At 44.6% G+C, this 27,324-nt stretch overlaps 1 long non-coding RNA gene across 5 annotated transcripts; it reads right to left on the bottom strand.

Annotated features, from left to right (window-relative positions):
* Positions 1-26,812, bottom strand: LOC140468860 (uncharacterized). 5 transcript variants are annotated; one of them, XR_011955852.1, is made up of 11 exons: positions 26,693-26,812; positions 23,924-24,006; positions 20,970-21,072; positions 18,769-18,872; positions 17,583-17,625; positions 17,408-17,488; positions 14,862-14,970; positions 9,755-9,861; positions 2,783-2,929; positions 1,461-1,563; positions 1-904 (listed from the first exon to the last, which is right to left on the bottom strand). It is a non-coding gene; the product is annotated as an uncharacterized lncRNA (long non-coding RNA). The 5 variants fall into 5 exon arrangements; XR_011955848.1 differs by lacking the exons at positions 23,924-24,006; positions 26,693-26,812 and having other exon boundaries at positions 2-904; positions 20,970-21,860; XR_011955851.1 differs by lacking the exons at positions 18,769-18,872; positions 20,970-21,072; positions 23,924-24,006; positions 26,693-26,812 and adding an exon at positions 21,189-21,860 and having other exon boundaries at positions 3-904.
* Positions 26,813-27,324: the final 512 nt, after the last annotated feature.

Here is a 27,324-nt window from a genome sequence, read left to right as displayed (position 1 = left end):
TCACCAAATGTAGCTGAATGTAAAGATAATCTTCAAGTGATTGTAACAGTGGAGACATCTGAATACTTGATCAGCAAATTAAAGCCTGTTGTGTTTAGATAGTAATAATTTTAAAAGAGATTTTAAAAAGTTAGTGACTTGAGTATAATGGAAAAAGTTGATTAGTGGGTAGCTGATAATGTGAAGTTAATTTAGGATTAGTTAACAAATAAACACATGGTAGGGAATCCCAGCCCCATGGAGTGCACATCCAGTTCCATGTGGGAAATCGAAGAAACTTCTTGTGAGAGCGACAACCACAAGAACACAGAGGTGACATGGGAAATGTCAGGAACACTCGTTTGACTGCAGTTAAAGTACTGCACACACTTCTGATCCCCTTATTCCAGGGTTGATGTGATCACACCAGAGAGGGTACAGAGGAGATTGATCAGAATGTTTCTACAATTGGAAAATTTCTGCTCTGAAGAAAGGTTGGATAGGCGGTGGATGATTTCCAAGGAGGATGAGCTGAGGTTTAAGTGAAGTGATAAAATGCTGAGGAATCCAGATCGAGTGGATAGGAAGGAGCTATTCATTAACTGAGAGGTCAGAAACTGGAGGATTTAGATTGAAACTAATTCCCAGAAAGAAGGGGAGAGGAGAATTCATATGGGCATCACTGGCTCAGCCACCATTTATTCCCCAGCTCTCGTTACCCTTGAGAAGATGGTAGTGAGCTGCTGTCTTGTACCATTCACAGTCCATTTGGTGCAGATAGACCGACAATGCTGGGAGAAAGAGAGTGTTGCAGGATTTTGGCCGAATGATTCTCCATCTTTGGTTCTTCAAATTCTGGTTAACTTTATCACGATCGGCAAATGATGTTGAGATTTCAGTCTGCAAATCTTCACCAGCTAGCACCCTGTATAAATGAATTTGCACAGATTAGAAATTCAGAACAGACAATTCTAGTTTCTCTGGAAGATCTTTTACCCCTTTCTTCCCCCAAAGCTGTAACCCTCCAGCCCACTTACTCTCTCCCACCATTCTGACTCTATTACCCACTAATGTACACCCTCCCCATTTTCATGGAGTTGTTGATAAACAGGTCTATGCCACCACTTCCCGTCCCTGGTTAGAGTCTGCACCCTTTCTGGGTTCACCTCCTTTCCCTTCAGTTGCTTCAAGTCAATAATGTAACAGCAGAATGAAACAAAAGGAAACAGAAAGGGAGGTGGCAGATCCTGGACAGAAGAGGAACCTTCAGTCTGGGAGAATAGGTCACATCCTTCTTTGTTTCTCATTGGTAGATTCCAGTGTTATGACAAGTTGGGAATGTAACTTGGTCCCATGTGGGTGTGGTGACACTTTGACCCTCCAACAGATCAATGCTACAAGCAAATACGTTCCTTCTCCAGACAATCAGAGTGTGAAATACTTTCCACTAGTTACCCCAAAGCACATGCTCCAAAACTCACCCACATCCTGTACTTGTGCAGTGCCAGGTTTCCCCACAAACATGTGGTCCCTGCCTCGGAATTTGGGAGTTGCAGTCCTCATGCAGCCACTGGAGCCCTGTCTCTGGAATTTAGATTAGATTACTTTAGATTAGATTACTTACAGTGTGGAAACAGGCCCTTCGGCCCAACAAGTCCACACCGCCCCGCCGAAGCGCAACCCACCCATACCCCTACATCTACCCCTTACCTAACACTATGGGCAATTTAGCATGGCCAATCCACCTGACCTGCACATCTTTGGACTGTGGGAGGAAACTGGAGCACCCGGAGGAAACCCACGCAGACACGGGGAGAACGTGCAAACTCCACACAGTCAGTCGCCTGAGGCGGGAATTGAACCCGGGTCTCTGGCGCTGTGAGGCAGCAGTGCTAACCCCTGTGCCACCGTGCCGCCCTGTGAATGAAAAGTGTGGGATGGAGGATGTTGTGTATCGGATCCCCATTCAGACACACGGGACATGTGGGCTGTCACTGGGATTTACTGAGACATCCGCTTAGACAACCTGATTTCTGACGTAAGGAACATAGATTCAGCCAATTGGGGGATAGGGAGGTTAATGCCTCACAGCATCAGAGACCTTAGGCGAATGTGTGGAGTTTACACATTCTCCCCACGTTTGCATGGTTTCGTGCAGTTCTCCAGTTTCCTCACAGAGTCCAAAGATGTGCAGGTTAGGTGGATTGCCCATGCTAAATTGCTGACAGTGTCCATGCACGTGCCGGTTAGACAATTAGCCATGGGAAATGCAATGTTACAGGGAACGAGTGGGTCTGAATGGGATGCTCATCATAGGGTAGGTGTGGACTCGATGGATGAATACCCTGTTTCTGCACTATAGCAACTCTATTCTATTCTCATGAGGAAGAATGTACTTGTCTCGATGTGTTGCAAATCTATGGAATTCCCTTTTCAAAATGCGATGGATGCCAGGACAATGTGCCAACTTAATGAAGAGATACAGATGTTGAATTTGCAATGAGATGAAGGGTGAGAGAGAGCAGGCGGGAAAATCCAGCTGAGACCGATGCGAGCTCAATCATCACCGTATTAAATGGTGGGGCTGGTTCTCCTGTACCCAGTGCTTATCTTCTTACGGTAATAACTGGAAAGCTGAATCCAAAAATCACCACCTTCACCAAAGGAGATTTTCAGAAAATGACAGATCGTCAGGTGGATTAGCATTCCAATCTCAGATAGTGAGGAAGAGTGTAGGAGATAATGATTTTGCAAATTTAAACTGAGGGGAGATGGTGATTTATGGTTTTAGATTGCGTCGTACCTTCACAGCGTCCAGAGTACGCTGTTGTGAATATCCATCCTGTACTTTATTACAAAGCCAAGGTCACTGACAATGAAAACCAAAACACCCAGGAAACATCGCCTCCCCTCGTAATCGGATAAAAGAATTCTGATCAGTCTGGTTGACCTTAGAACAAAGATGGAAAGTTGGAAGATTAAATCCAATCCCAAGATCCACTGCTTAAACAAAAGGAGACTACAATAGGATGAGGCAGGAGTTGGCTAATGTAGACTGGAAACAAAGTCTTTACGGTGGGAAAGTTGACGGACAGTGCGGCAATATCAAAGCAATTTTTTGAAGTGCTCAGCAAAAGTATATAACAGGGAAAAGGACGGACTGTAGGAAAAGGAATAATCTGCCGTGGGTGGCTCAGGAAATAAGGGAGTCTATCAAACTGAAATAGAATGCATACAAATTGGCAAAGACCAAGGAGATTAGAAAAACTTTAAAGATCAACAGATAGCTAGATGGGATTGGGGGAGAAAAGTGATTAATAGCTATCCCCAGGGCTGGAATAGCAGTTTATACTGCTAGAGGGGAACCTATTGTTTGGGGAACATATGGCCTCTAATTGTTGAAGCTCTTAACTGTTACCATAGAGATAATCCTGATCAAGTTAAAAATCACAGCACACTCCAAAAGCTTGTACTTCCAAATAATCCTGTTAGGCTATCATCTGGTGTTGTGTGGTTTTTAACTTGGTCCACCCCACCATCGGCTCCTCCACATCAGAATCCTGATAGATACCCCACTGAAACTGAAGCGCCTGTCAGATACTTGAGGGAGCCACAGGGGCGTGGGGGAGGTGTGTGTGGTTTAACCACAAAGTGCTGAACTGAACTAGACTTTCTAAGTGCCGTTGCCAATGAGATAATACTGACTGACCGTCTCTATTCAAAGTCCCAAACCACAAAGGTATAAGAGTGGGAGCGGCACATCGGACAGGCGGGGTGTTACCTGATGCTGCCTGAAGGCGTTTTGTATGTACACTATCCATGTAACTGCCATGTCTCATCAATAAAGACTCAAAGAAGACCTCTCAGAGTTCTGTGCCGAGTTATTCCTATCCAGCAGGGTTCAGGAATATGAGTACACCGCAGTCAGTCTTCAGTGGAGGATATGAAGAACATGCCAGTAATTGATAAGGAGACTAAGGAAGGTGAAGACCTAGATAATAACCATTATCATGAAAGAGTTAGAGCTGGACAAGTTAATGGAGCTAAAGGTACACAAGTCTCATTGCCCTGATGGAATACATCCCAGTATACCAGAGTTAGTGGGAAAAATAGCAAATGCACTTAGAGTCATAGAATCCTACAGCAGAGACAGGCCCTTTGGCCCAAACTGGCCCATACTGACCAGAATGTTCATCCACGCTAACCCCATTTCCCTGCACTTGGCCCATTTGCTTCTGACCCATTCCTATCCATGTATTTGTCCAAATGTCTTTTACCTGTTGAGAGTGTTCCTGCCTGAACCACTTCCACTGCCAGCTCATTCCATATACATACCACCCTCTGTGTAAAACAGTTGCCCCTCAGCTTCCCTTTTATTCTTTCTCCTCTAACCTTAACCTGATCCAATCAAGCCGTCCAATCCTGGAGTTCCTGGGAAAAAGACTGAGTGCATTCACCTTATCCATGCCTCTCATGGTCTTATACACTTCTAGAAAAGAACTCCGTCAGTTTCCTCTGCTCTAAACATAAAATCCTCACTTGTCCAACCTCTCCCTATAACTCAGACCCCTGAGCCCTGGCAACATCCTTGTAAATTGTTCTGCACTTTTTTTACAGTTTAATAACTGAAACCTACATTACATTCCTCATATTTCCAGTGTTTCCCCGCGGTGCTGGAACCGACGGGACAATGCCAATGGATTACAATCCATGATCGAGAATGAACTCCTTTACAACAATCCCGTTTTCATAGTGCTTCCCATGGTGCAGGTATCCTTGTGTCTTTCTGGTTGCATGGTTAATTAAAGACTTGTCCTTCTACAAAGCAAAGTTGTGGCTTAATTGTCCCTGGGAAATGTTCCATGATTTTCCAGACTTTCAAGAACAAATGAAATCTCTCTCCACACTCACCATGCTGACATGGACTTGGCTGCACCTCAGTACTTTTGCAGTCACACTGACATTTGAAATATTCCCCCACGGACAGAATGCACACCTTTCCTTCCAGATGAAAAGGCCAATGATATTCAGATCGGCACGGATCAAGTAACTATCAGATCTGAACATGAAATTCCATTTGAATTTCTCATCCGCAAATCCACCCTTTCAGTACCATACAGAGCACACAAGTTACCACTGTTAATACAGGATGGAAATTCCTAACAATTGCAGTATTAAACTGGAGTTTCCTTGTTCCCCAAAGCTTTAAACCTCAATCTTACAATTTCTCTCTTCTTTGAACTGAAATCCAAACCAATCCCCCCACTCCTTTCCTCCACACCCAGTTCTCACACACTCTCTTCGAATTCAGTTTCCTAGCTCCTGATGAGAACCATCCTGCATACATTGCTTCCTGCACACTCTGGCCAAGACCCATCTTACTAAAATGATGGGAAATTAGAATTCTAATTGCAGGCCCATCCTTGTCCCTTTCCAGAACAACCCTGAATCTTCACAAAAGAGTTCTTATAACTTTCTGCAAAACGCTGCACCACTGATAGTCTGATCACATGTCAGGGTAGCAAGAAAAGGCCCATTCCCCTGGGTCCTGCTCCCAGAGGGATGAAGCTGCTAATGATAGATTAATCCCTCACACCCACAGCCTCCTTCCCAGGCACTCACCTATGCTGCACATAGTCCCACAACTGGCCACCTGTGCACTTGTCTCGCCTCCTACAGCACATGCTCCCGATCATACAGGAGTCCGGGTGATTGACAGCAGTTGCTGCCCAATATATCAGAATCCCTACAGTATGGAAACAGGCCCTTCGGCCAAACAAGTCCATACTGACCCTCCAAACAGTAACTTACATAGAACCATTCCCCCTAACTAATGTAACTAATACTATGGGCAATTTAGCATGGCCAATTTACCTGCCCTGCACATCTTTGGATTGTGGGAGGAAACCGGAGCACCTGGAGGAAACCCACTCAGACACGGGGCGAATGCGCAAACTCCACACAGACAGTTGCCAGTGGCCGGAATCGAACCCGGGTACCTGGTGCTGTGAGGCAGCAATGCTAACCACTAAGCCGTCTCTATAGGGTGGAGGGGGGCAGGGCTGGAGGACTGAGATAACGAGATTGTAAACAATGAATGAATGTGGCGAACATTGGGGGATGGACAGGTCAGTGACGGACAGGATCAGTGCAGCAGCAGGAGGGGATCCTGGACAAACTGAGCAATGGGAGAGTCTGACAGGAGAGAAACTACAGGATGGTTCTGTTTGGAGAATCAGGCAGGGACAGCTAGGAGACAGTATGGCCTGGTGGCTTGGGCAGGTTTACTAATCAGCCTCTTCAAAGATGCTATTTCTCAACTCTGAGCCTGATCCTCCTCGTCCAGAGGTAAGGACACTTACACTATTTCCTGGTGGGCAAGGTATACAGGAACTGCCTTTCAAAAGGAACTCACCTGTGTTGGTGACATTAACAAGACTCAATACAGACTCACTGACAAAATGCTGGTGTACTTGAACTTCATCCAGAATATTAACACCTATTGGGGCAACGCAGACCCCAATGTACAGAGTTAAATCCTGGATACTAATAACAGATTTGTGCATGGGAAATCATATCTCATGAATTTGACTCAGGTTTTTTGAAGAAGTAACAAAGAGGATTGCTGAGGTCAGAGCATGGACATGATCTACATGGACTTCAGTAACGTGTTTGACAAGGTTCCTCATGGGAGACTGGTCAGCAAGGTTAGATCGCATGGAGTACAAAACTGGCTCGACGGTAGAAGGCAGTGGGTGCTTTTCAGGCTGGAGGCCTGTGACCAGTGGAGTCTCACAAGGATCGGTGCTGGATCCACTACTTTTCGTCATTTATATCCATGATTTGAATGTGAACATAAGAGGTATTGTAAGTAAGTTTGCAGATGATACCAAAATTGGAGGTGTAGTAGACAGTGAAAAAGATTACCTCAGAGTACAAGAGGATCTAGATCAGATGGGTGAACGGGCTGAGGAGTTCAGTTTAGAAAAATGCAAGCTGCTGCATTTTGGAAAAGCAAACTTTAGCAGGACTTATACAGTTAATAGTAAGTTCCTGGGGAGTGCTGCTAAACAGAGACCTTGGAGTGCAGGTTCATAGTTCCTTGACAGTAGAGTAGCAAGTAGACAGGATAGTGAAGGCCACAGTTGGTCTGCTTGTCTTTACTGGTCAGAGCATGAGTATAGGGGTTGGGAGGTCATATTGCAGCTGTACAGGACATTGCAAAAGTTGCCGAATCAATATTCCATAGAATTCTGTTCTCCTTCCTATCAGATGGATGTTCTTAAGCTTTAAAAGAGATCAGAAAAGAATTATAGCATGTTGCCAGGGTTGCATAGGCTGTTTTCCCTGGAGCGTCAGAGGCTGAATGGTGACCTGAAAGAGATTTTTAAAATCAGGCTGGGCATGTTTAGGGTAAATAGACAAGATATTTGCCCTGCAGTGGGAGAGTACAGAACTAGGGGACTGGGAGGGAGGGTCGGCAGATCGAGAGGGGAGGACTGAAATGGATGGGGAAAGAGGGGGGGGTTAGAGAGGGGTGGCACAGAGATGGGTCGGGACAGAAAGTGGGATTAGAGAGGAGGGGAACGGGGTTGCGACTGACAGAAAGGGTGAGGGGAACAGACTGGGGAGTGGGGGCAGGGGGAAACAGGCTGACAGAGGGGGGAGGGGAACAGGGAGATTTGGAGCTGGGGGGGGGGGGGGGGGGGACACTTTAGGTGGCTTTATCAAACTTTATAAAATTATGAGGAGCAATGATAGAGTGACTAGTCATGGTTTCTTTTTTTCCCAGGGTAGGGGAGTCCAAACAAATGTGAATCTTTTTTCCAAGGTGGAAACGACAAATTCTAGAAGAGAGATGGCAAATTTAAAGGATATGAAAACCGAACCAACTGAAGATGCTGTAAACCAGGAAGAGAAACAGAAGTTTCTGGAAAAGCTCAGCAGGTCTAGCAGCATCTGTGAAAAGAAATTAGAGTTAACGTATCTGAGGAAGGGTGACCAGACCCAAACTTTAACTGATTTTTCTTCACAGATGCTGCATGACCTGCTGAGCATTTCTAGCATCTGTGCAAGTTTAAAGGGAGTTGTTTGGAGTATATACCTGAGAGGAACTTTATAAAGTGCGAGTGGGACCACATCTGGGGTAATGACAGAAGTTTTGGTCCCTTTATTTAAGGAAATACATCATTTCATCAGAGGCATTTCACAGAAAATTGACTGGGGATGAACCCTGGTTTGCAGGGATTATCTTTTAAGAAAAGGCTGAAGAAGTTGGGACTCTACTCACTGGATTTGGGAAGAATGAGAGGGGATTTCATTGTAACATGTAGGATTCTTAAGGAGTTTGACAGGGTAAATACCGGAGAGGATGTTTCCCATCATGAGGGAGTCTGGAACCAGATTCTGGGATAGCCGCGGAATCACGGGTTCTGTTTTGGATTCGTCAAGTTTAAGGCAACACCGACACGGGTCAGGGGTTTCAGTAGCAATGGAGCTAGGGTGAGGTGGAGACAAGCAACATTTAAGAGATTGGAATTCCTGGTGTTTGTGATTGTGTAGATGTCTGATCAGAAGTTCACCTTGGGGGTCGGATATGAGAGCAATATTGTGAAGAGTGTGGTTCTGCCTCAGGTAGTTCCCAGGGAGAGGGAGGGGCTCAGCAGTAAGGGAAAGTAATTTGTAATAGCAACTGAAGGCAATGGGTTTAACCATTGCAATGTTCTGTTGCAGGAAATTGCAGCCAATCGCGTAGTGGGAGTGTGATGAGCAGTTTGATAACTGAGTAATGGAGAGGGATGATGGGGAGGGAGAGCTGGGCATTGTCAGTGTACATGTGAAACCGAACACGGTGCTTTTGGACAATGTCACCTCCTGGCAGTATGTAGGTGAGAAACAGGAGGGACCAAGGAGAGATCCTTAAGGGACACCAAATACAAGGAATTCAGAAAGGAAAGGGACAGTCAGAATGGAGTAGGTTTTTGCAACAACGTGGGGTCAAATATTAGTTTGTAGCAGAATGGGAGAGAAGGACATAACCAGAAAAGACAGACAGGTAGAACAAGGAACAATATCTGTGAATTGGGGAGGGGGAGTGATGAGGAGGAGGAGCAGCCCAACTCCAAAAGCACTATTCCTACATTAGTGACATCACCCAACTCCACCCTAGTCTCAGCTCATTTACTGAAATACTCGTCCATCCCTGTGTTATCTCCAGACTTCATTATCCAAACACACTCCTGGTCAGCCTCCCACATTCAACTTACATGTAATCTCAAGAGTATCTAAAACCCTACTGCCCAAGTGCTCACTTGTACCAAAACTTGTTGATCCATCAAAAGGCTCCTATTAACAAGCAACAATTTAAAATTCACACCCTTGATGTAATTCCTGGCTGTGAACATCCCTGTCTCCCTGCACCACACAACCTGTGAGATCCCGACAACTCATTTTCTTTCAGACTCCCAACGATGAGTTTATTCATTTCTTCTCCTGTCTAGCTGTTTCTACTGTTGCCAAGGCAACACGGTCTGGAATTCCCACCTTAACCCCCTCAGACCTGCTTTCCTCCTTTAAGGTATTCCTGAAAACCTGCTTATTTGGCGATTCTTTTGATCACCTGACCTAATATCCTCATCTGTGGCCTTATGTCACAAGTTCTCAATAGTATTTCTGTGGAATTATAAACATGATAAAAAAAACCAAACAGTTGTTGATTTGCACACATATTGTCAACACTTCACTGTCACTGAGTGAATAATCTAACAGCTCTTACCCAAACACATTGTGGGAGCACCTTCACCACATGAACTGCAGCTGTACAAGGAAGTCAAACATCACCTTCTCCACAGGCAATGGGGCTTTGGCACCGATCACTGGTATCTGTGGAGGAAGAAACACACAGTTGATATTTCAGGGAGTGCAAAATGCATTATAGGGAGGGAAAATGGTGCAGAATTTGGGATTTTCAAATTTGTATTTTACAATGTGCACTAAGTTCTGTAAAACCTCTCATCCCATACCATGAAAATTTCCTTCTCTTCCTGGTCAATATGTCTTTCCTTCCCCCTGCCCTGCACCTTCACACATTTCCAATGCCTTGGCCACAATACTGTGCTGCCAGTGAAGTTTATCATGTGGTTGAGTTTGTCCCGCCCCTCATTCACTCCGATTGGTTGAAGGACCAACTAGCACCTCTAGCCCCTGTTCCCCCACTCTTATTGGTCCTGCGCTGACATCAATAATCCGAGGCTCATTGTGGGCTGGAGCATGCTCACTGCTTCCTGCTTTTGCTGTTGTTCATCAGGTCTCAGAGAGAGGGCTCATCCCTGTTTCTCCTGATGTCAGACAATAACAACAACTACCTGCATTGTATGGAGCCTTTCACATTGACAAATTTCCTAAAATGCTTCACGAATGATGGAAACGTTGACTAAAGAGAACGATTTTTAGATACATTTTTAAGGCGGAGAGAGGGAGTCAGGGAGGATATTCCAAAGGTTTGTGTCCTCGGCAGCTTCAACCGTGGAGTGATATAGGTGGGCAACAGCTTATACTGCAGACAGCTAGTGGCTAACCATAAGTTAACAACCTCATGTCGTAGCCCCCTACCCCACACACCAGGTCTTGTTCTCACAGCCTGCCATTACACACTACCTATAGTTAGCCAATAACAGTCTCCATTAACAGCTAATCACCTTCCCCCAGCCAGATCGTTATCACTCCTTTATCCAACCGTTGTTCTCACTCTATCCCCACCTATCCTTTACTCCTTTTATCCTCCCCCCACACTATCTTCTGCACATAAAATGACTTTTTTTCTCAGTAACATCTGTCCTGAGGAAGGGACACTGGGTTTGAAATTTTAACTGATTTCTCATCACAGATGCTGCCAGACCTGCTGAGCTTTTCCAGAACCTCCTGGTTGTTGTTTCTGATTTACATCTTCCGCAGTTCTTTTGGTTTTAATTTACCAGGAGCTTGTAATTCAGGTCCAACAGCCTCTGTCCCAGTCTCTGCTGTCTCTCCCAACCCCAAAACAGTGACACTGCACCTGCACAGCTCAAGGACAGGTGTTGTCTTGCTGGACACACCCCTCATTCACTCTCATTGGCTGCAGGACCACACAACCTCTCCTCCTATTGGTCTGGAGCTGCTGTTAATTAAGCCGGCGCCGATTGAGAGGTGAGTGCCCTGGGATGAGCTCCATCATTTACAGTGAATGGGGCAGCATCACAGATCACATGGGCGAGGGGCTATTCAGCCCATTGGGGCTCCCTCTGGAGATGCTGCAAGTCTGTCCTAAGTCCCCTCCCATGTGCCCACGGCCCCCCAAATCTTTCCTTAAAAAGTAAAATTCCAAGTCTGTTTCAGAATACCTGCCGAATCTGTGTTGTTCAGACTGTTCCAGATGCTCAGAACTTACTGAGGAAAATAGTGTTTATATTTTCACCTTGTATTATTTGCCAATTACTTGAAAGTAGTTACTAAAAATTGTGACAGTGTTAACAATTCCTCTCTCTCTCTCTCTGCAAATTCAAGACCTTGGAACCAAATCTGCACCAGGTCGAAATCACTGCTTCACCTTCTCAGCTCCAAGGATATTTATTTGTGCTTCAGCTAGCTCTCCACAAAAGACAGGAATGCGTCTTAATTTATTAAGATCAAAGAAACAGACCTTCAGTCCAACTTGTCCATGCCAATGAGGAATCCTAAACTAATGGATTCCCATTTACCAGCTATTGGCCTGCTTACATCAAAACCCTTCCTATTCATGTACCCAATTGGAAGCCTTTTAAATGTTCTGATTTTTCAGCCTCCAGTACTTCATCTGTAGCCCCTCCCATACACACACCACACTCAGCTTGAAAACATTGCCATTTAGATCCCTTTTAAATGTTTGCCCTCTCAACTTAAACCCAGGTGCTCTAGTTTTGGACCCACCTAACCTGAGGAAATAGGACCCCGGCTGCTCACCTTATTCACACTCCTCGTGATTTTATAAATCTCCCATGAAGTCACCTCTCAGTCTTTGACTCTCCAGAGAAAATACCCCCAGCCTATTCAGCCTCTCCCTGTCAGCCAAATCCTCCAATCCTGGCAACGTTTTTGTAAATCTTGTCCAAATCTTTTCAAGTTTCACAACGTACTTCCCCGAACAGGGAAATTCAAACTGAAAACAGAATTCCATAAGTGGCTTAATCAACGTCCTGTCCAGCCACAATATGACATCCCAGCTTCTGTATTCAATGCATTGACCAATAACAGAGAGCGTTAATGGAGTCCCATTTGCCAGCGGTTCACCCTTATCCCTCTAAATCCTCCCTCTTCAAGTACCCAATTAGATGACTTTTAAATGCTGCAATTGTACTAGTCTCCACCCCTTCCTCTAGCAGTCCATTCCATACTTGCAATGCCCTCAACATGAACAAGATGCCCCTTAGATCCCTTTTAAATCTTTTCCCTCTCACCTTTAGCCTGTAACCCTCTAGTTCTGGACCCACCTAACTTGGGAAAAAGTCCCTGACTGCTCACCTTCATGATTTTATAAGATCACCTCTCAGTGTCCAACCCTCCAGGGAAAATATTCCCAGCCTATTCAGCCTTTCCCAATAGCTCAAACCGTCTAATCTTGGCAAAGTCCCTGCAAATGTTTTCTGAAACCTTTCAAGTTTCTCAATATTATTCCAAGAACAGGGAGATTGGATCTGAAAACAGAATTCCAGAAGAGCTGTACAGCCACAATATGACGTTACAACAGCTGCATTCAATGCATTGACCAATAACAGGGAGCGTACCAAATGCTGCATTCACTACCCTGCCTACCTGTGACTCTACTTTCAAGGAACGATGAACCTGCATTCCAAGGTCTCTTTGTTCAGCAACGTTCTCCAAGACTTTACCATTAAGTGTACAAGTCCTGCCCTGATTTGCCTTTCCAAAATACAACAGCTCGCATTTATCTAAATTGAACTCAGTCTGCCATTCCTTGCTCCAATGGCCCATGTGATCAAGATCCTGTTGTACTCTGAACTAACCTTCTTCACTGTCCACTACACCTCCAATTTTGGTGTCTTCTGTAAACCTACTGACCATATCTCATATATTCACATCCAAGTCATTTATTTAAGGGCCCAATATCCATTCTTGCAGCACACTGCTGCTCACAGGCCTCCAGTCCACAAAGCAACCCTCCATCATCATCATCATCATCCTTTGTCTCCTACCTTCAAGGCAGTTTTGTAACGGCTTGCTCTCCCTGCATTCCATGTTATCTAACCCTGCTAACCAGTCTGCTTTGTGGAACCTTGTTGAATGTCCATATAAACAACGTTCACTGCTTGACTTAAATCAATTTTCTTTGTCACTTCAAAACACTCACTCAAGTTAGTGAAACACAATTGTGCATGTACAAAGCCACATTGACTCTCCCTGTCATTCCTTACCTTTCCAAATAGATGGATATCCTGTCCCTCAGAATCCCTTCCAACAACTTGCCTGCCACTGACTTCAGGCTCACTCTTCTCTTGTTCCATGGCCTCTCCTTACCAGTTTTTTTAAAATAATGGCACCTCACTTGTCGCTATCAACGATACAAATACCTCAAGAGAGGCCCAACAATCAGTTCCCTAGATTTCAAGAAAGTTCCAGGATACACCTGATCAGGTTCCAGGGCTTTATCGACCTTGATGCGATTTAAGACATCCAGTACCACCTCCTCTGTAACATGGACACTTTTCAAGTTATCACTGGTTATTTCTCCAAACTCTCAAGCTTTCATATACTTGTCCAGTAAAAAAATGACATGAAATATTTGCATATCTTTCGCACTCCCTGTGTTCCATAGACATCCTTGTTGACCTTTAAGGGGTCCTACTCTCTGGTCCAGTTAATCTTTTGTCTGTGATATATTTGTTTAATCTCTTTGGATTCTACTCCAGGACATCCCAGAAAGGCCGACTTCAAGAACCGTAATTTTCCTCTGACTTGATCAACAGTGCCCTCCAACACATACCCTCCACTTCCCGCACTCCCTTTACCCCACCCCTCCAGCTACAATAAGAATATAACCCTGCAGTCTTCACCTTCCACCCCACTAATCTCCAGATAGAGTGCATTAACCGCTGTTATTTCTGCTACCTAAAGCCAGACCCCACCACCACAGACATATTTCCCTCCCCACCCCTATCTGCATTCCGCAGAGACCATTCCTGCTGCGCCTTCCTTGTTAGGCCCACACCCTCCCACCAACCCATGCTCCACACCCTTGACCCTCCATTGCCGCCACGGGAGATATAAAACGTGCGGCCACACCTCCCTCTGACCTCTGTCCAAGACCCAAAAAGGATCTTTTCGCATCAGGCAGAGATTTGCCTGCACATCCCAAAACCTCACATACTGCATCTAGACACTATGGGAAATTTAACGTGGTTCCTCCAACTAACCTACTCATCTTTGGACTGTGGGAGCAAACTGGAACACCCAAAGGAAACCCTCACAGATACTGGGGAGAATGTGCCAACTTGAACACAGGCAGTCACCTGAGGCTGGAATCAAACCCAGGTCCCTGGTGCTGAGGCAGCAGCGCTAACCACTGAACCACAATACTGTGGGATCTTTGGTGCTGATGTGCTGCCCCACTGATACCTCAGTCACTCACCCTGCCTCATGTCCTGATGATGGAGTGAAATTATCGCTAGACAGTTAATCCAGAGACCCAGATAATAATCTGGGTTTGAATCCCATCACGGCAGATGGTGGAACGTGAATTCAATAAATATCTGGAAAAAATAATCTAGTGACCACAAGAAATCCATTGTCAATTGTTGGAAAACTCATCTGGTTCACTCATGACCTTTAGGGAAGGAAAATGCCATCCTTACCTGGTCTGGTCTGCATGTGACTCCAGAACTATAGCAACGTGGTTGACTCTTAACTGCCCTCTGGGTAAATGCAGCAATAAATGCTGGCCAAGCCAGTGACCGCCTCATCCTGTGAATGAATAAAGAAAACAGGTCAATGTTTTATTCCTTCTCTCGTAGGTACATCCTACAAACTGAATCTGAAATGTTTTCGTACACACTGAACAAATACCTTTCCATCCAAGCCCTTAAAACTACAGCACTCCAAGGCCATGTTGGTAAAGTTAAAACCCCTTATCATTGCAACTACATTATTCTTACAGATAACTGAGATCTCGGTAAAATTTTGTCTCAATTCCCTGCTGACTATTGGGAGAGGGTCTATAATACAATCCCAATATGATCATCCCTTTCTCATTTCTCAGTACCACCCAAATAACTGCCTGGATGTACTCCGAGGAATATTCTCCGGAGGCCCAGCCGTAACATTATCCCTAATCAAAGATGCCACTCCCCCTGCTCTGTTGCCCCCTTCCAACCTTGCTATAGCATCTATACCCTGAAACATTAAGCTGTTAGTCCTATCCATCTGAGTGATGCCTCTGTAATTGCTATAATATTCCAGTGCCATGTTGTTCAAAACCATAGCCTGAGCCCATCTGCCTGATTTGTCAGGTCTCTTGCACTGAAATAAATGCAGTGTAACTGGTCTGTCCCACCTCATTCTGTGGCTTGCTCTTGCCTGCCTTGACAGTCTGACCTGTGAACAGTACCAGTCTCAGACTCAGCTCTTTTCTCACTATCTCTTTAGGTTTACCCTGAATCCCTCACTCGTTTAATGCCTCCCGAGTGGCACGGGCAAATCTCCCTGCTCGTCAGGACCCCAGGCTTTCCCCTTCCCATGCCATTGGTACCAATGTACAATGACCTCCCACTGGTTATCCTCCCCTTTGAGAAGACTCTGAACCATCTCGGAGTCATCCTTGACCCAGGCACCACCCCATTCTGATGTCTCACGGTCAGCTGCAGAAACGGCAGACTGTGCCCCTGACTAGAGTGTCCCCTATCACCATTGATCACGTGGAACTGGATATACCTCACATTACAGTAGAGCCAGTCTCAGTCACAGTAACTTGACTGTCAGTGTTACATTCCCCTGAAAGTCTATTACCAACTACATTTTCCAAAACAGTATACTTGTTTGAGAGGGGGGGATAGCCATAGAAGACTGCTGTACTACCTGCCTACCCCTCCTAGCTTTCCTGGAGGTAACCCTGGAGGTACCTGACTGTATCTGCAGTATCCTGCAATCCTGAGACAGCCCCTTATCACACCCCCAGGCTCCTGTCAATTCCTCACTGCCTTTAATCACTCCTCCACCAATACATGCGATCCAATAGGATTTACAATCACACTTCCTGCAGACATAATCACAGGATCATGGAGACTCTCCCTAATCTCCCACATCTGACAGGAACAGCACGCCACTCTACAACAGGCCATCCCTCAGACCAAGAAAAAGGCACAGTCTTACTGCTGGAAAAATACTGCCCGAGAATAACAATGCTTATGTTTTATATTTTAAACATTTAATCAAGAGACTGTAAGACATTAAAAAGAAACCCTCACCTTACTCACTATTGTAGATTTAATAAAATAGAACAGACTAAGATTGATGTTTGAAGAGACTGAAACCCACTGAGCTGACACCCGGCTCTGAGTACTTCCAAGGGTGAGGACTCTCGGAGGGCAGCTGTGAAATGTCACTGTTTCTCTTCTCTGTCCACTCCATTTCCAGAGATGTTTATAACTTCACAGCCAGTCAGCTCAGAGAGGTCACTGCTTGGTTTTATTCACTGGGGGTTGCCTTTGCTGCCCAGACCAGTATTGATTGGCCACCATTTGTGTTGGAGAAAGTGGTGGTAGACTGTCTTCCTGAAATGCTGCAGTCCATGTACACCACAGTGATGTTTGGACAACAATCCCCCTCCAGCCTCACCACCCTCCCTGTCTCAGTAATCCCCCTCCAGCCTCACCACCCTCCCTGTCTCTGTAATCCCCCTCCAGCCTCACCACCCTGTCTCTGTAATCCCCCTCCAGCCTCACTACCCTCAGCATCTCTGTAATCCCCCTCCAGCTTCAGAAATTACATGTCCGTTATGTAAGATTTTTATTTGGATTCATTTTTGTTTCTTTTACCTCAAAAATGTAAAATAAAAACCCCCCCAAAAAAAGTGAAATATTTTCCCCCCCCAAACAGATTTCTGTTGAGTGACCTTTTGGAGAGGCCGACACATGGACATTTGAGTATTTTATCACAAATTGTACATGTAGAATGAGGGAATTTTTTTTAAAAAACTCTGCTAAAAAGGGAGGTAATGGCCAGATGGTATTCTTGCTAGATGAGTAATATATGTAATGTTCCGAGGATTAGGTGGTGGTGGCATCTGAATTCAATACAATCTAGAATGAAAAGGCTAATGATGACCATGAAACTATTGTCGATTGTTAGAAAACACCCATCTGATTCATGAATGTCCTGTAGGGAAGGAAACTGTCATCCTCACCTGGTCTGGCCTACATGTTACTCCAGACCCACAGCAATGTAGTTAACTCTCAACTGCCCTCAGGGTAAACACCCACATCAACTGAGTGAATAAACAAAAATAGATTTATTTTTCAATCGCGGAGGAGAGCTTTTTAAAACTAAAATTGTGTTTTCAAAATTTAAAAAATGATCACCTTGGTCGGATGGCACTATAGACGCCGCAATAATCAGAGTGAACTAAAGGAACATACAGAGAGATCTCAGATATAAAGTCAGCATAATAAGGTGGTAATAGTAGATGATTTAATTTTGCAAACATTGACTGGGACTACCATAGTGTGAAAGGTTTGGTTGGGAAAGAATTTGTTAAACGAGTCCAAGAAAATGTTCTTTATCAATATGTAAGTGTTCCTATCGGAAAGCAAGCAACACCTGACCTTTTCTTGGCTGATCAGACAGGGCAAGTGACTGAAGTGATAGGATGGGAACAGTTTGGGTGGGAGGAAATTGTGGGCACAATGGAGAAATATTTGTATAATCGATAACTAAGGGTGAGCTACCTGATGACTGGAGACTGGCTAATGTTGTGCCTTTGTTTGAGAAGGGATAGAAGGAGAAGCCTAGGAACTGTAGACCTCTGAGTCTGACTTTAGTGGTGGGTGACCTGTTGGAGGTCATTCAGAAGGATAGGGTTTACATGTATTTGGAGAGTTAGGGAATGATTAGGGACAGTCAACATGATTACACAAGAGGGTGTCTCACAGACTTGATTGAGCTTTTTAAGATAGTAACCAAGAAGATCGATGAGGGCAGAGCGTTAGACATTGTTTATTTGGACTTTAGTAAAGCCTTTCACAAGCTTCTGCATGGGAGACTAATTTGTAAAGTTTGATCACATGGGATTCAGGAAGAACTTGCTAACTGGATACAAAACTAGCTTAACGGGAGGAAACAGAGTGTAATAGTGGAGGGTTGCTTTTCAGACTGGAGGCCTGTAATCAGTAGTGATCTACAGGAATCGGTGCTGGGTCCATTTTTGTTTGCCATGCGTGTAGATGATTTGGGTAAGAATATACAAAGTATGGTTTGTTTGTGGGTGACATCAAAACTGTTAAAGTGGACAGTAACAAAGGTTATTTATGATTACAAAGGGATCTTGATCAATTGGGTGAATGGGCTGAAGAGGGGCAGACGGAGTTTAATTTGAATAAATGTAAGCTATTACATTTTGATAAAACAGACATCCCCTTTAGCCTCATTAATTAATTCCACTAATTAAAAGTAAGGCCTTGAGTAGTGACATATAACAAACAGACCGAGGGGTTCAGGTCTTGTGTCATATGTAGACAGGGTGGTTCAGAAGGTGTTTAGCACACTTACCTTCATTGCTCAGACCTTTAGGTAGAGGAGTTGGGACGTAATGTTGAGGCTGTACAGGATGCTGGTGAGGCCTTTTCTGCAATACTGCGTCCAGTTCTGGTTCCCTGTTATAGGAAGGATGTTATTAGAGAAGGTTCAGAAGATATTTCCCAGGATGTTGCCATGAATGGAGGGGTGGTGTTGAAGGAGTGGCTGGATAGGCTGAGATTTCTGTCACTGGAGTATAGGAGGTTGAGGGGTGAACTTATCAGAGGTTTATAAAATCACAGAGAGTGTAGATAAGATGAAAGCCCGGGGGGTCGCAGGGGGATTGAAGACCCGGGTGCATACATTTTGAAGAGAGATGAGAAAGGTTTTAAATCGATTTTAGGATGCTTTATAGATATTTTATAGAGATCCTAATAGATATTAGGATATTTTTACATTTGTGGAATAAACTGCATGGGGAAATGGTAGCTGTGAATACAATTACAATCTTTAAAAGACATGTGCAAAAGTTCATAAATAGGAAATATTTGGAGGCAGGTGCAGTGAGTTCGTTTGGAATTATAGTCGACATGGATTGGTTAGACCACAGGGTCTGTTTCCATGCTGAATAACTTTTAAGACTCTAACTATCGGTGTCTCTGTAAATTGCTCCATGCTCACAACTCTCTCTGTCACTGTCACCTCATCAGCTTCACAACTCTTCCTTATCTCTAATTCCTCTCCAGCCTCAGAACCCTCACTATCTCTGGTATCACAAAACATCTGTGTCTGTAACATCATCCATTCTCTCAATCCTCCTTGTATTTGTAATCTCCTTGCGCCTCACAAATCTCTGTGCTAAGTGCCTTTCTCTAATTCCAACCTTGAGGATAGCCCATTTTTAATTCAGATTCATGCACCCTGAGCTCCAGAAATTACTACTAAACCTCTCTGCTCATTTTCCTCATCAAAACATTAACTAATCATGTATCATCTATTCTAATATCAAAAAGGTATTAGATGATCATATAGGGTATGTGTGCTTGATGACCAATATGGATAAGATGGGGGCACGGTGTTAAACAGTTTTATACCAGAGACTCTGACCCCATTTTATTCTGTGTTTCTCTGTGATTCTCTTTTCGAAGCAGATAGGAGTGGGAAGCAGTGGAGAATGTAAATGATACATAGTCTTCATAGTGAGAAGATTCCACCACCATGGGCTGTTTACCCTCCAGCTCCACAATGTCCGATAGCCTATACAAGCTATTGCGGATCCTGGCACCAGGGAGGTAACATACCATCCTGGATTCATGTCTGTGGCCATAGAAGTGCCTGTCTGTGCACCAACTATTGAATCCCCTGTCACTTTAGCCCTGCCACTCTCTTTCCTCCCGCACTGTGCAGCAGACCTTTCTGTGGTGTCATGAACCTGACTGTTGCTGATTTCCCGAGAGGCTACCCCACCCGTAACCTCCCAACAGAATCCCAACTGGTATATCTGTATCTGTTTGAGAAGGGGATAACCACTGGGGACTCCTGCACTCCCTTCATGTCTATTTTCTTGATCTGACGGTCACCCATTCCCTTTCTGCCTGTGTAGCCCTCACCTGCAGTGTGACTAACTCACTAAACGTGCTGACCATAACATTCTCAGTATTGCAGATGCTCCACAGCGAGTCCACTCACAGCTCCAGGTCTGAAAAGCAGTTTCCCAGTAGTTGCAGGTGGGTCCACTTCCTGCATACATCAGGGATACTGGAAGCTTCCCTTATTTCCCACATTGTGCAAGAGTAGCACACCACGGGTCTGAGGGCTCCTATCTCAATGTCTCTCTTTATTCATTTAGTTACTCCCATTAAGAGAATTTAAATGAACTAGCAACCTTCCTTCACACAAACATTTCTATTAAAATCAAAAGCACCAATCTTTACTTAACCTGTTATGTTATACTTTAAAAACTGTTAAGAAATACTCCGCAGGTATCACTTAAAAACTGGCTGTTCCCATTGGGATCATGTGAGTTTCTGAATGGCCTGAACCAAAACTGAGTTTCAGCTTCACCTGCTCCCTGTCTCACCTCACTCTGTTTACATCCAACTCTAAAACACTCTCATTGAGCCAAGCAGCCCTCACAGTGCAGCCTTGTCATTTTCATTGTCTGCTCAAACCTACACTGCCCTCAGCCTCCTGTTCCAATGCATCTCAATGGGAGCTCAGGAACAGCAACTCACCTTTCAATTCAGTCCTTTGTAACCGCAGAGACAACATGGACCTCAGCAGTTTCTGGATGAATGGACAGTTGGTAGAATCTGGAACATTCCACCTGGAAAGGTGCTGGAATTTGAGTCCAAAAGGAGTTTTAATGAGAAGTTTGCAGGTAATTGAAAATAAAGAGTTTATAGGTTAACATCATGAAGTGGGTGTTTGGATCTAAATCTGACAGTTCTTACAAAGAGACGAGGTGTAGTTTGGATAAATACGTGCTCCCTCTCAGGCCAATATCTCCTTCCTCAGCTGCAGGGCCCAGAAGGCAGCACATACCCAAAGGGTGATCCAACCACAAATTTGTATATCTTTCTGCTTAACAAGAATATTAGAAATATTTTCCCACAAACAGAACAAACCCTTCTCCTTCCACAGTTAAATGCCAATATGTTCAGATCCTGATGACTCCATCGACTGTAAAAACTTGCTTTGAGATCCCAGCCTCAATTATTCTGATTTAATATCCTATGAAATGAATTCACAAAACAAAACTCACAGTCAGTGCAGGAAGAATAGTAAAGACATACTTTTCTCTTGGTATGTGCTTGATGTGAAAATGCCTCTCTTCAAATCGTACCCCCCATCCTAGGAAGGGGACATGCACATGCACCTCACCTGTACCTTGCCCCTAATAAAGATGGCGACCATATCCCAGGTCCTATCACCGCTTGAGGGCCGCAGTCGTTTTCCCATCTGCTGCAAACGCGGGACTAAGAGTTTCTAATTCAGACTAACGACCCGCACAGAGGGTAATTAAAACGTCCCAGTCTAAAGTGATTCATTATCTCCGTCTCCGAGGCCACTCTCCCCTTCCCTGTTTGCGTCTCCCACATTCACCAACGGCCGTGTCACGTGGCACTGCATCAGCAGCGTTACAAGTGACGTGTCATCCCAATGGCCACGCCCCTCATTCACTTCCATTGTTTGGATGACCAGCTGGTTCCACTTCGTCCACTAGTCCCACCGCCTTTTCCTATTGGTCCGAAGCTGCCATCAATCAGCTAGACCCCATTGTGAGGTCAGTGGTGGGATCCTCCCCCTGTCTGAATTAAACCCGGAAGGTGTATGGATGGGGTCAATCAGGAACAACGAGCAGGTGGTGCTGGGAAATCTCAACAGGTCTGGCAGCATCTGGGAACAGAAATCTGTTCAGTGGCCCTTCCTCAGAACCGATGGGAGCTGGGAAAATTAGAATCCCGACAGTATGGAAACAGGCCATTCGGCCCAGAACGTCCACAACGTTCCTCCGAAGAGTATCCCACTCAGACCCATTCCCCTACCCTATAACTTTACATTTCTCCTGACTAATGCACCTAACCTACACATCCCTGAACATTATGGGAAATTTAGCTTGGCCTATTCAACTAACCTGCAGATCTTTGTATTGCAAGAGATAGGGGTTAAAGAGTAAATAATAGGCAGGGACAGAACCCAAAGAGAGACTGGAACATTTGGAAAGACAAAGGAGTGGATTACGATCTGGCTGGGAGGGTGCATAGCTGTTAATGGAGGGACAGGAACCTGCATCTGGCAGCATCTCAGTGGAGGCGATGGAAATGGCAGCTGATGATCTGATGCAAAAACAGACCCGAGCTTCCAGCTGCCTGCCACTTTAACACACGAGCCTGTTCCCTGGCCAATATTTCTGTCTCACGCTTACTGAAGTGTTCCAGTAAAGCCTGAACATAACAAATTGCCCCGTTTTTCAAGGACTGCAACTTCCCCTGCCACGTAGTCAATACCATCAAACGTGTCTCCTCCACTTCCCGCACCTCTGTCTTTGAAATCCATACCTCCAACTGCAAGGATAGAACCCTCCCCAAGTCCTTACCTTCCACCCAGATACAACACGTCATCCTCTGCCATTTCCACCACCTACAATCAAACCCCACCATCAGATTCTTAAGGGGTTTGACAGGATAAATAGTGAGAGAGTGTTTCCCATCATGGGGGGAGTCCGAATCCAGATTCTGTGTCAGTCACGGAATCAAGGGTTCCGTTTCAGATTCATCAAGTTTAAGGGGACAGCGACGCAGGTAAGGGGTTTCAGTAGCAATGGAGCTGGGGTGAGGAGGAGACAAACAACATTTAAGAGTTTGGAATACCTGGTGTTTGTGATTGTGTACATGTCTGATCAGAAGGTCAGCTTATGACAGCAATATTGTGAAGAGTGTAGTTCTGCCTCAGACAGTTCCCAGTGAGAGGGAGGGGCTCAGCAATAAGGGAAAGGAATTTGTAAGGTTTAACCATTACAATGTTTCATTGGAGGAAACTGCAGCTAATCGAGTAGTGGGAGTGTGGTAAGCAGTTTGATAACTGAGTAACATTGGAGTAATGGAGAGGGATGATGGGGAGGAAGAGTTGGGCATCGTCAGTGTACATGTGAAAACCAACATGGTGCTTTTGCACAATGTCACCTCCTGGCATTGTACGTGAGATACAGGAGGGACCAAGGACACCAGATGCAAGAAATTCAAAAAGGAAAGGGAGGCTGGAGATGGAGCAGGATTTTGGAAGAGAAGGGCATAACCAAAAAAGATAGAACAAGGAACAATATCTGTGAATCGGTGAGGGGGACTGATGATGAGGAGGAGGAGGAGGAAAGAGAGTTGGAAAGTCTGTAGTTTAGTGAGATTAGGGTCAAAGGTCAAGATGAGCTCTGATAAGGCTTGACATGAGATTGGAGAAAGATGCAAGTTTAGGACAAAAACCAGGAACACCACGTGACGTAGTTTGGCTCCGTGGGCTAGTGGGAGGGAGGGAAGCAACAGATTGGATTATCTTAGTCTTCGTGACAGAGAAACTCCATGTGCTCCAAACTCTTCTTGTTGGAGAGATGGATGGAGGAGACAGGATAATGAACAGTGTTTCACAAAGAAACAAAACCTGGGTAAGTGATATTTAAAATGAATGAACAAACCTGATGTATTTAACTTTTATCCAGAATATTAAAACAAATGACTGAAGTCCTGGTTCAAATCCCATCTTGGCAGATGGTGGAGTCTGAATTCACGAAAAAAAAACTGAAATTAGGAATTTCCTGATCTCCATGAAACCATTGTCAATGGCGAAAAAAATCCTGCCAACCTGACAGTGGCCCAGCCAGCTACTCACTGTACTAATCACTGCAAAGTCTCAACAAAGGAATGAAACTGGATCTTCCGCTTGGTATCTATCAAGGCACCAGAAAATACAACCACAGAATCAGCCCTCTCGATGATGCAATGTCCTCCTCACTAACATCTGGATTTTGGTGCCAAAATGTGCAGAGCTGTCTCACAGACCAATCAAGGAACATAGTCATACTCACAAAATCAACCCTTACAGACAATGACCAGACACCATCATCACCATCCCTAGATAGAGAGTGTGGTGCAGGAAAAGCACAACAGGTCAGGCAGCATCCGAGGAGCAGGAGAATCGATGTTTCAAGCCTAAGCCCTTCATCAGCCTGATCTGCTGTTCATTTTCAGCACCACACTCTCGACTCTGATCTCCAGCATCTGCAGTCTTCACTTTCTCCTAAAATCTCTGGATATGTCCTGTCCCACCGGCAGGACAGAGGCACAGTGGTGTACAGACAGGGAGGATTTGCCCTGGGAGTACTCAGCATTGACTCCGGACACCAGGAAGTCTCACGGCTCCTGCTGATAACCATGTACCATCCTCTCTCAGCTGATGAATCAGTTCTCCTTCATGTTGAACAATATTTGGAGGAAGCAGTGAGGAAGTAAAATGGCGTCAAACATACTCTGGGTATAGGATTTCTAAATCCACAATTGAGACTAGCTCTGCAACAGAATTACTGACTGAGCTGGTCAGGTCCTAAAGGATATAGCTGCTCCACAGAGTCTGCAGCGGGTGGTGAGGGAACCAAGAGGGAAAAACATACTTGATCTCATTGTTATGAATTGACTAGCTGCAGATATATCTGTCCATTACATTATCGGTAAGAGCGACCATCACACATTCCTTTTGGAGACAAAATCTTGCCTTAAAGTTAAGAAAAATCGCCATTGTGTTGAGTGGCACTATCACCGCTCTAAATGGGATAGACTTTGAAGAGATGTAGGATCTCAAACTGGACATCTCTGAGGCACTATGGGACATCAACAGCAGCAGAACTGTACTCCAGCACAATCTATAATCTCATGGGTTTGTAAATCCCACTCTCAACCATCACAATGTACAGTAAAGGAGGGCATGCCAAGAGCAGGACCAGGCATACCTAAAAATGAAGTGCCAACCTGATGAATCTACCAAACAGGACTATCTGCATATCAAACAGCATCAGCAGCAAGCAACAGAGTTAAATGATCCTACATCCAATGGAACAGATCGGAGCTCTGCAGTTCTGCCACACCCAGTTGTGAACGGTGATGGACAATTAAACAACTCACTGGAGGAAGCATCACAGATATCCCCAACATTACTGATGGAGGGGCCTCACATATACATGCATCAGATAAGACAACAGCATTTGCAGCCAGACGTGTCAAGTGGATGATCCATCTCAGCGTTCTCCAGTGGTTTCTAACATCACAGATGCGAGTTTTAAGCCAGTTCAATTCAGTTTGAATAACATCAAGAAATGGTTAAGTAGCGCAAAGGCTACAGGCCCTGCCAATATTCTGGCAATAATACTGATGGCTTGTGCTCCAGAACTTGCCACCCACCAAACCAAGTACCGCTCCAGCACTGGCATCGACCAACAATGTAGAACAGGCATGTTCAACACAAAAACAAAGGGCAATCCAACCCAGACAATTTCTTTCTATCAGTCCACACTCGATCAGCAGTAAAGTGATGGAAGTAGTTATCAACAGGGCTATCAACCAGCAGCTGAGCGACACTCATTTTAGGCTCCACCAGGGTCACTCAGCTCCCAATTGTGATACTGCCCTGATTCACAACCTGACAACCAGCTGAATCCCAGAGGTGAGGAGAGTGTGATAGCTCAGTCCCAGTCCAAGACCACTATTTCTAGCAGATTCCACCCTCATATTCAGCTCATATACTCTCATTTACCTTGTATTATCTCCAGACTTCATTATCCAAACACACTCCTGGCCAGCTTCCCACATTCAACCTCCCTGTAATCTCAAGAAAACCTAAATCTCTGCTGCGCAAGTACTCCCTTGTACCAAAAATTGTTGATCAATAAAAAGGCTCCTATTCGTAAGCAACAACATTGAGCCATAGAGATGTACAGTATGGAAAGAGACCCTTCGTTCCAACCCATCCATGCCAACCAGATATCCCAACCCAATCTAGTCTCAACTGCCAGCACCCGGCCCACATCCTCCAATTTAAAATTCTCACCCTTGATTTAATTCCTAGCTCGCTGCATCACACACCCTTTGAGACCTCGACATCCCATTCTGTTCGAGACTCCCAACGACTTGTTAAATCAGTATTTCACCTTTGTGGCTGTTTCTACAGTTGCTAAAGCAACAAGGTCTGAAATTCGCAGTCAAAACCTCACAGATCTGCTTTCCTCCTTTCAGACTTTCCTCAAAACCTGCTTATTTGACAATGCTTTTGGTCACCTGACCTAATATCATTCTTCTCTGGCCTCATGTCTAAAGTTCCCAATAATATTTTTGTGAAATTATAAGCATGTTCTTGATTTGGACATTATCTTCAAATCATCACTGTTGGTGAATGAATAATCTGTAATGTCTCTTACCCAACCACATTGTGAAAGCACCTTCACCACACAAACTGCAGCTGTACAAGAAAGTCAAACATCACCCTCTCCACAGGCAACAGGGCTTTGGCATTAATCACTGGTATCTGTGGAAGGAGGAACACAGTTGATGTTTCAGGGAGTGCAAAATGGATTACAGGGAATGAAAATGGTGCAGAATTTGATAGTCAGAAACAGAAGGAAAATACACTTGCTTATTGGAAAAAAGAATTCTTGACTGTCAAAGATTTTCTAGAAAAAAATAATCTGATAATAGTGCTGCACATGGTCAGGGCAGCAGTGAAAAATTAACTTACAAGAATCTCTGTTAAAGTAATAGTAAAATACTAAACAGACCAAAAATACACCTACTGTTCAAGACTGAGGAAGCTAGATTTTGACAAAGTGGCCATGAGGGAGCCCAGAGGTGAATCACAGCAATATTAGCTGTTATGATCCCACAGTCATAGAGATGTATAGCACCGACACAGAACCTTTGGTCTAACTCATCCACGCCAACCAGATATCCGAACCTAATCTACTCCCATTTGCAACTACTTGGCCCATATCCCTGTAAACGCTTCCTAATCATATCATGTATCTATTTAGAGGCCTTTAACATGTTTTTATTG

Source organism: Chiloscyllium punctatum, chromosome 48, assembly GCF_047496795.1.
Source record: "Chiloscyllium punctatum isolate Juve2018m chromosome 48, sChiPun1.3, whole genome shotgun sequence".
Taxonomy (NCBI): domain Eukaryota; kingdom Metazoa; phylum Chordata; class Chondrichthyes; order Orectolobiformes; family Hemiscylliidae; genus Chiloscyllium; species Chiloscyllium punctatum.
Note: the sequence above shows the minus strand (reverse complement) of the source record. Positions and strands in the feature narration are given on the sequence as shown.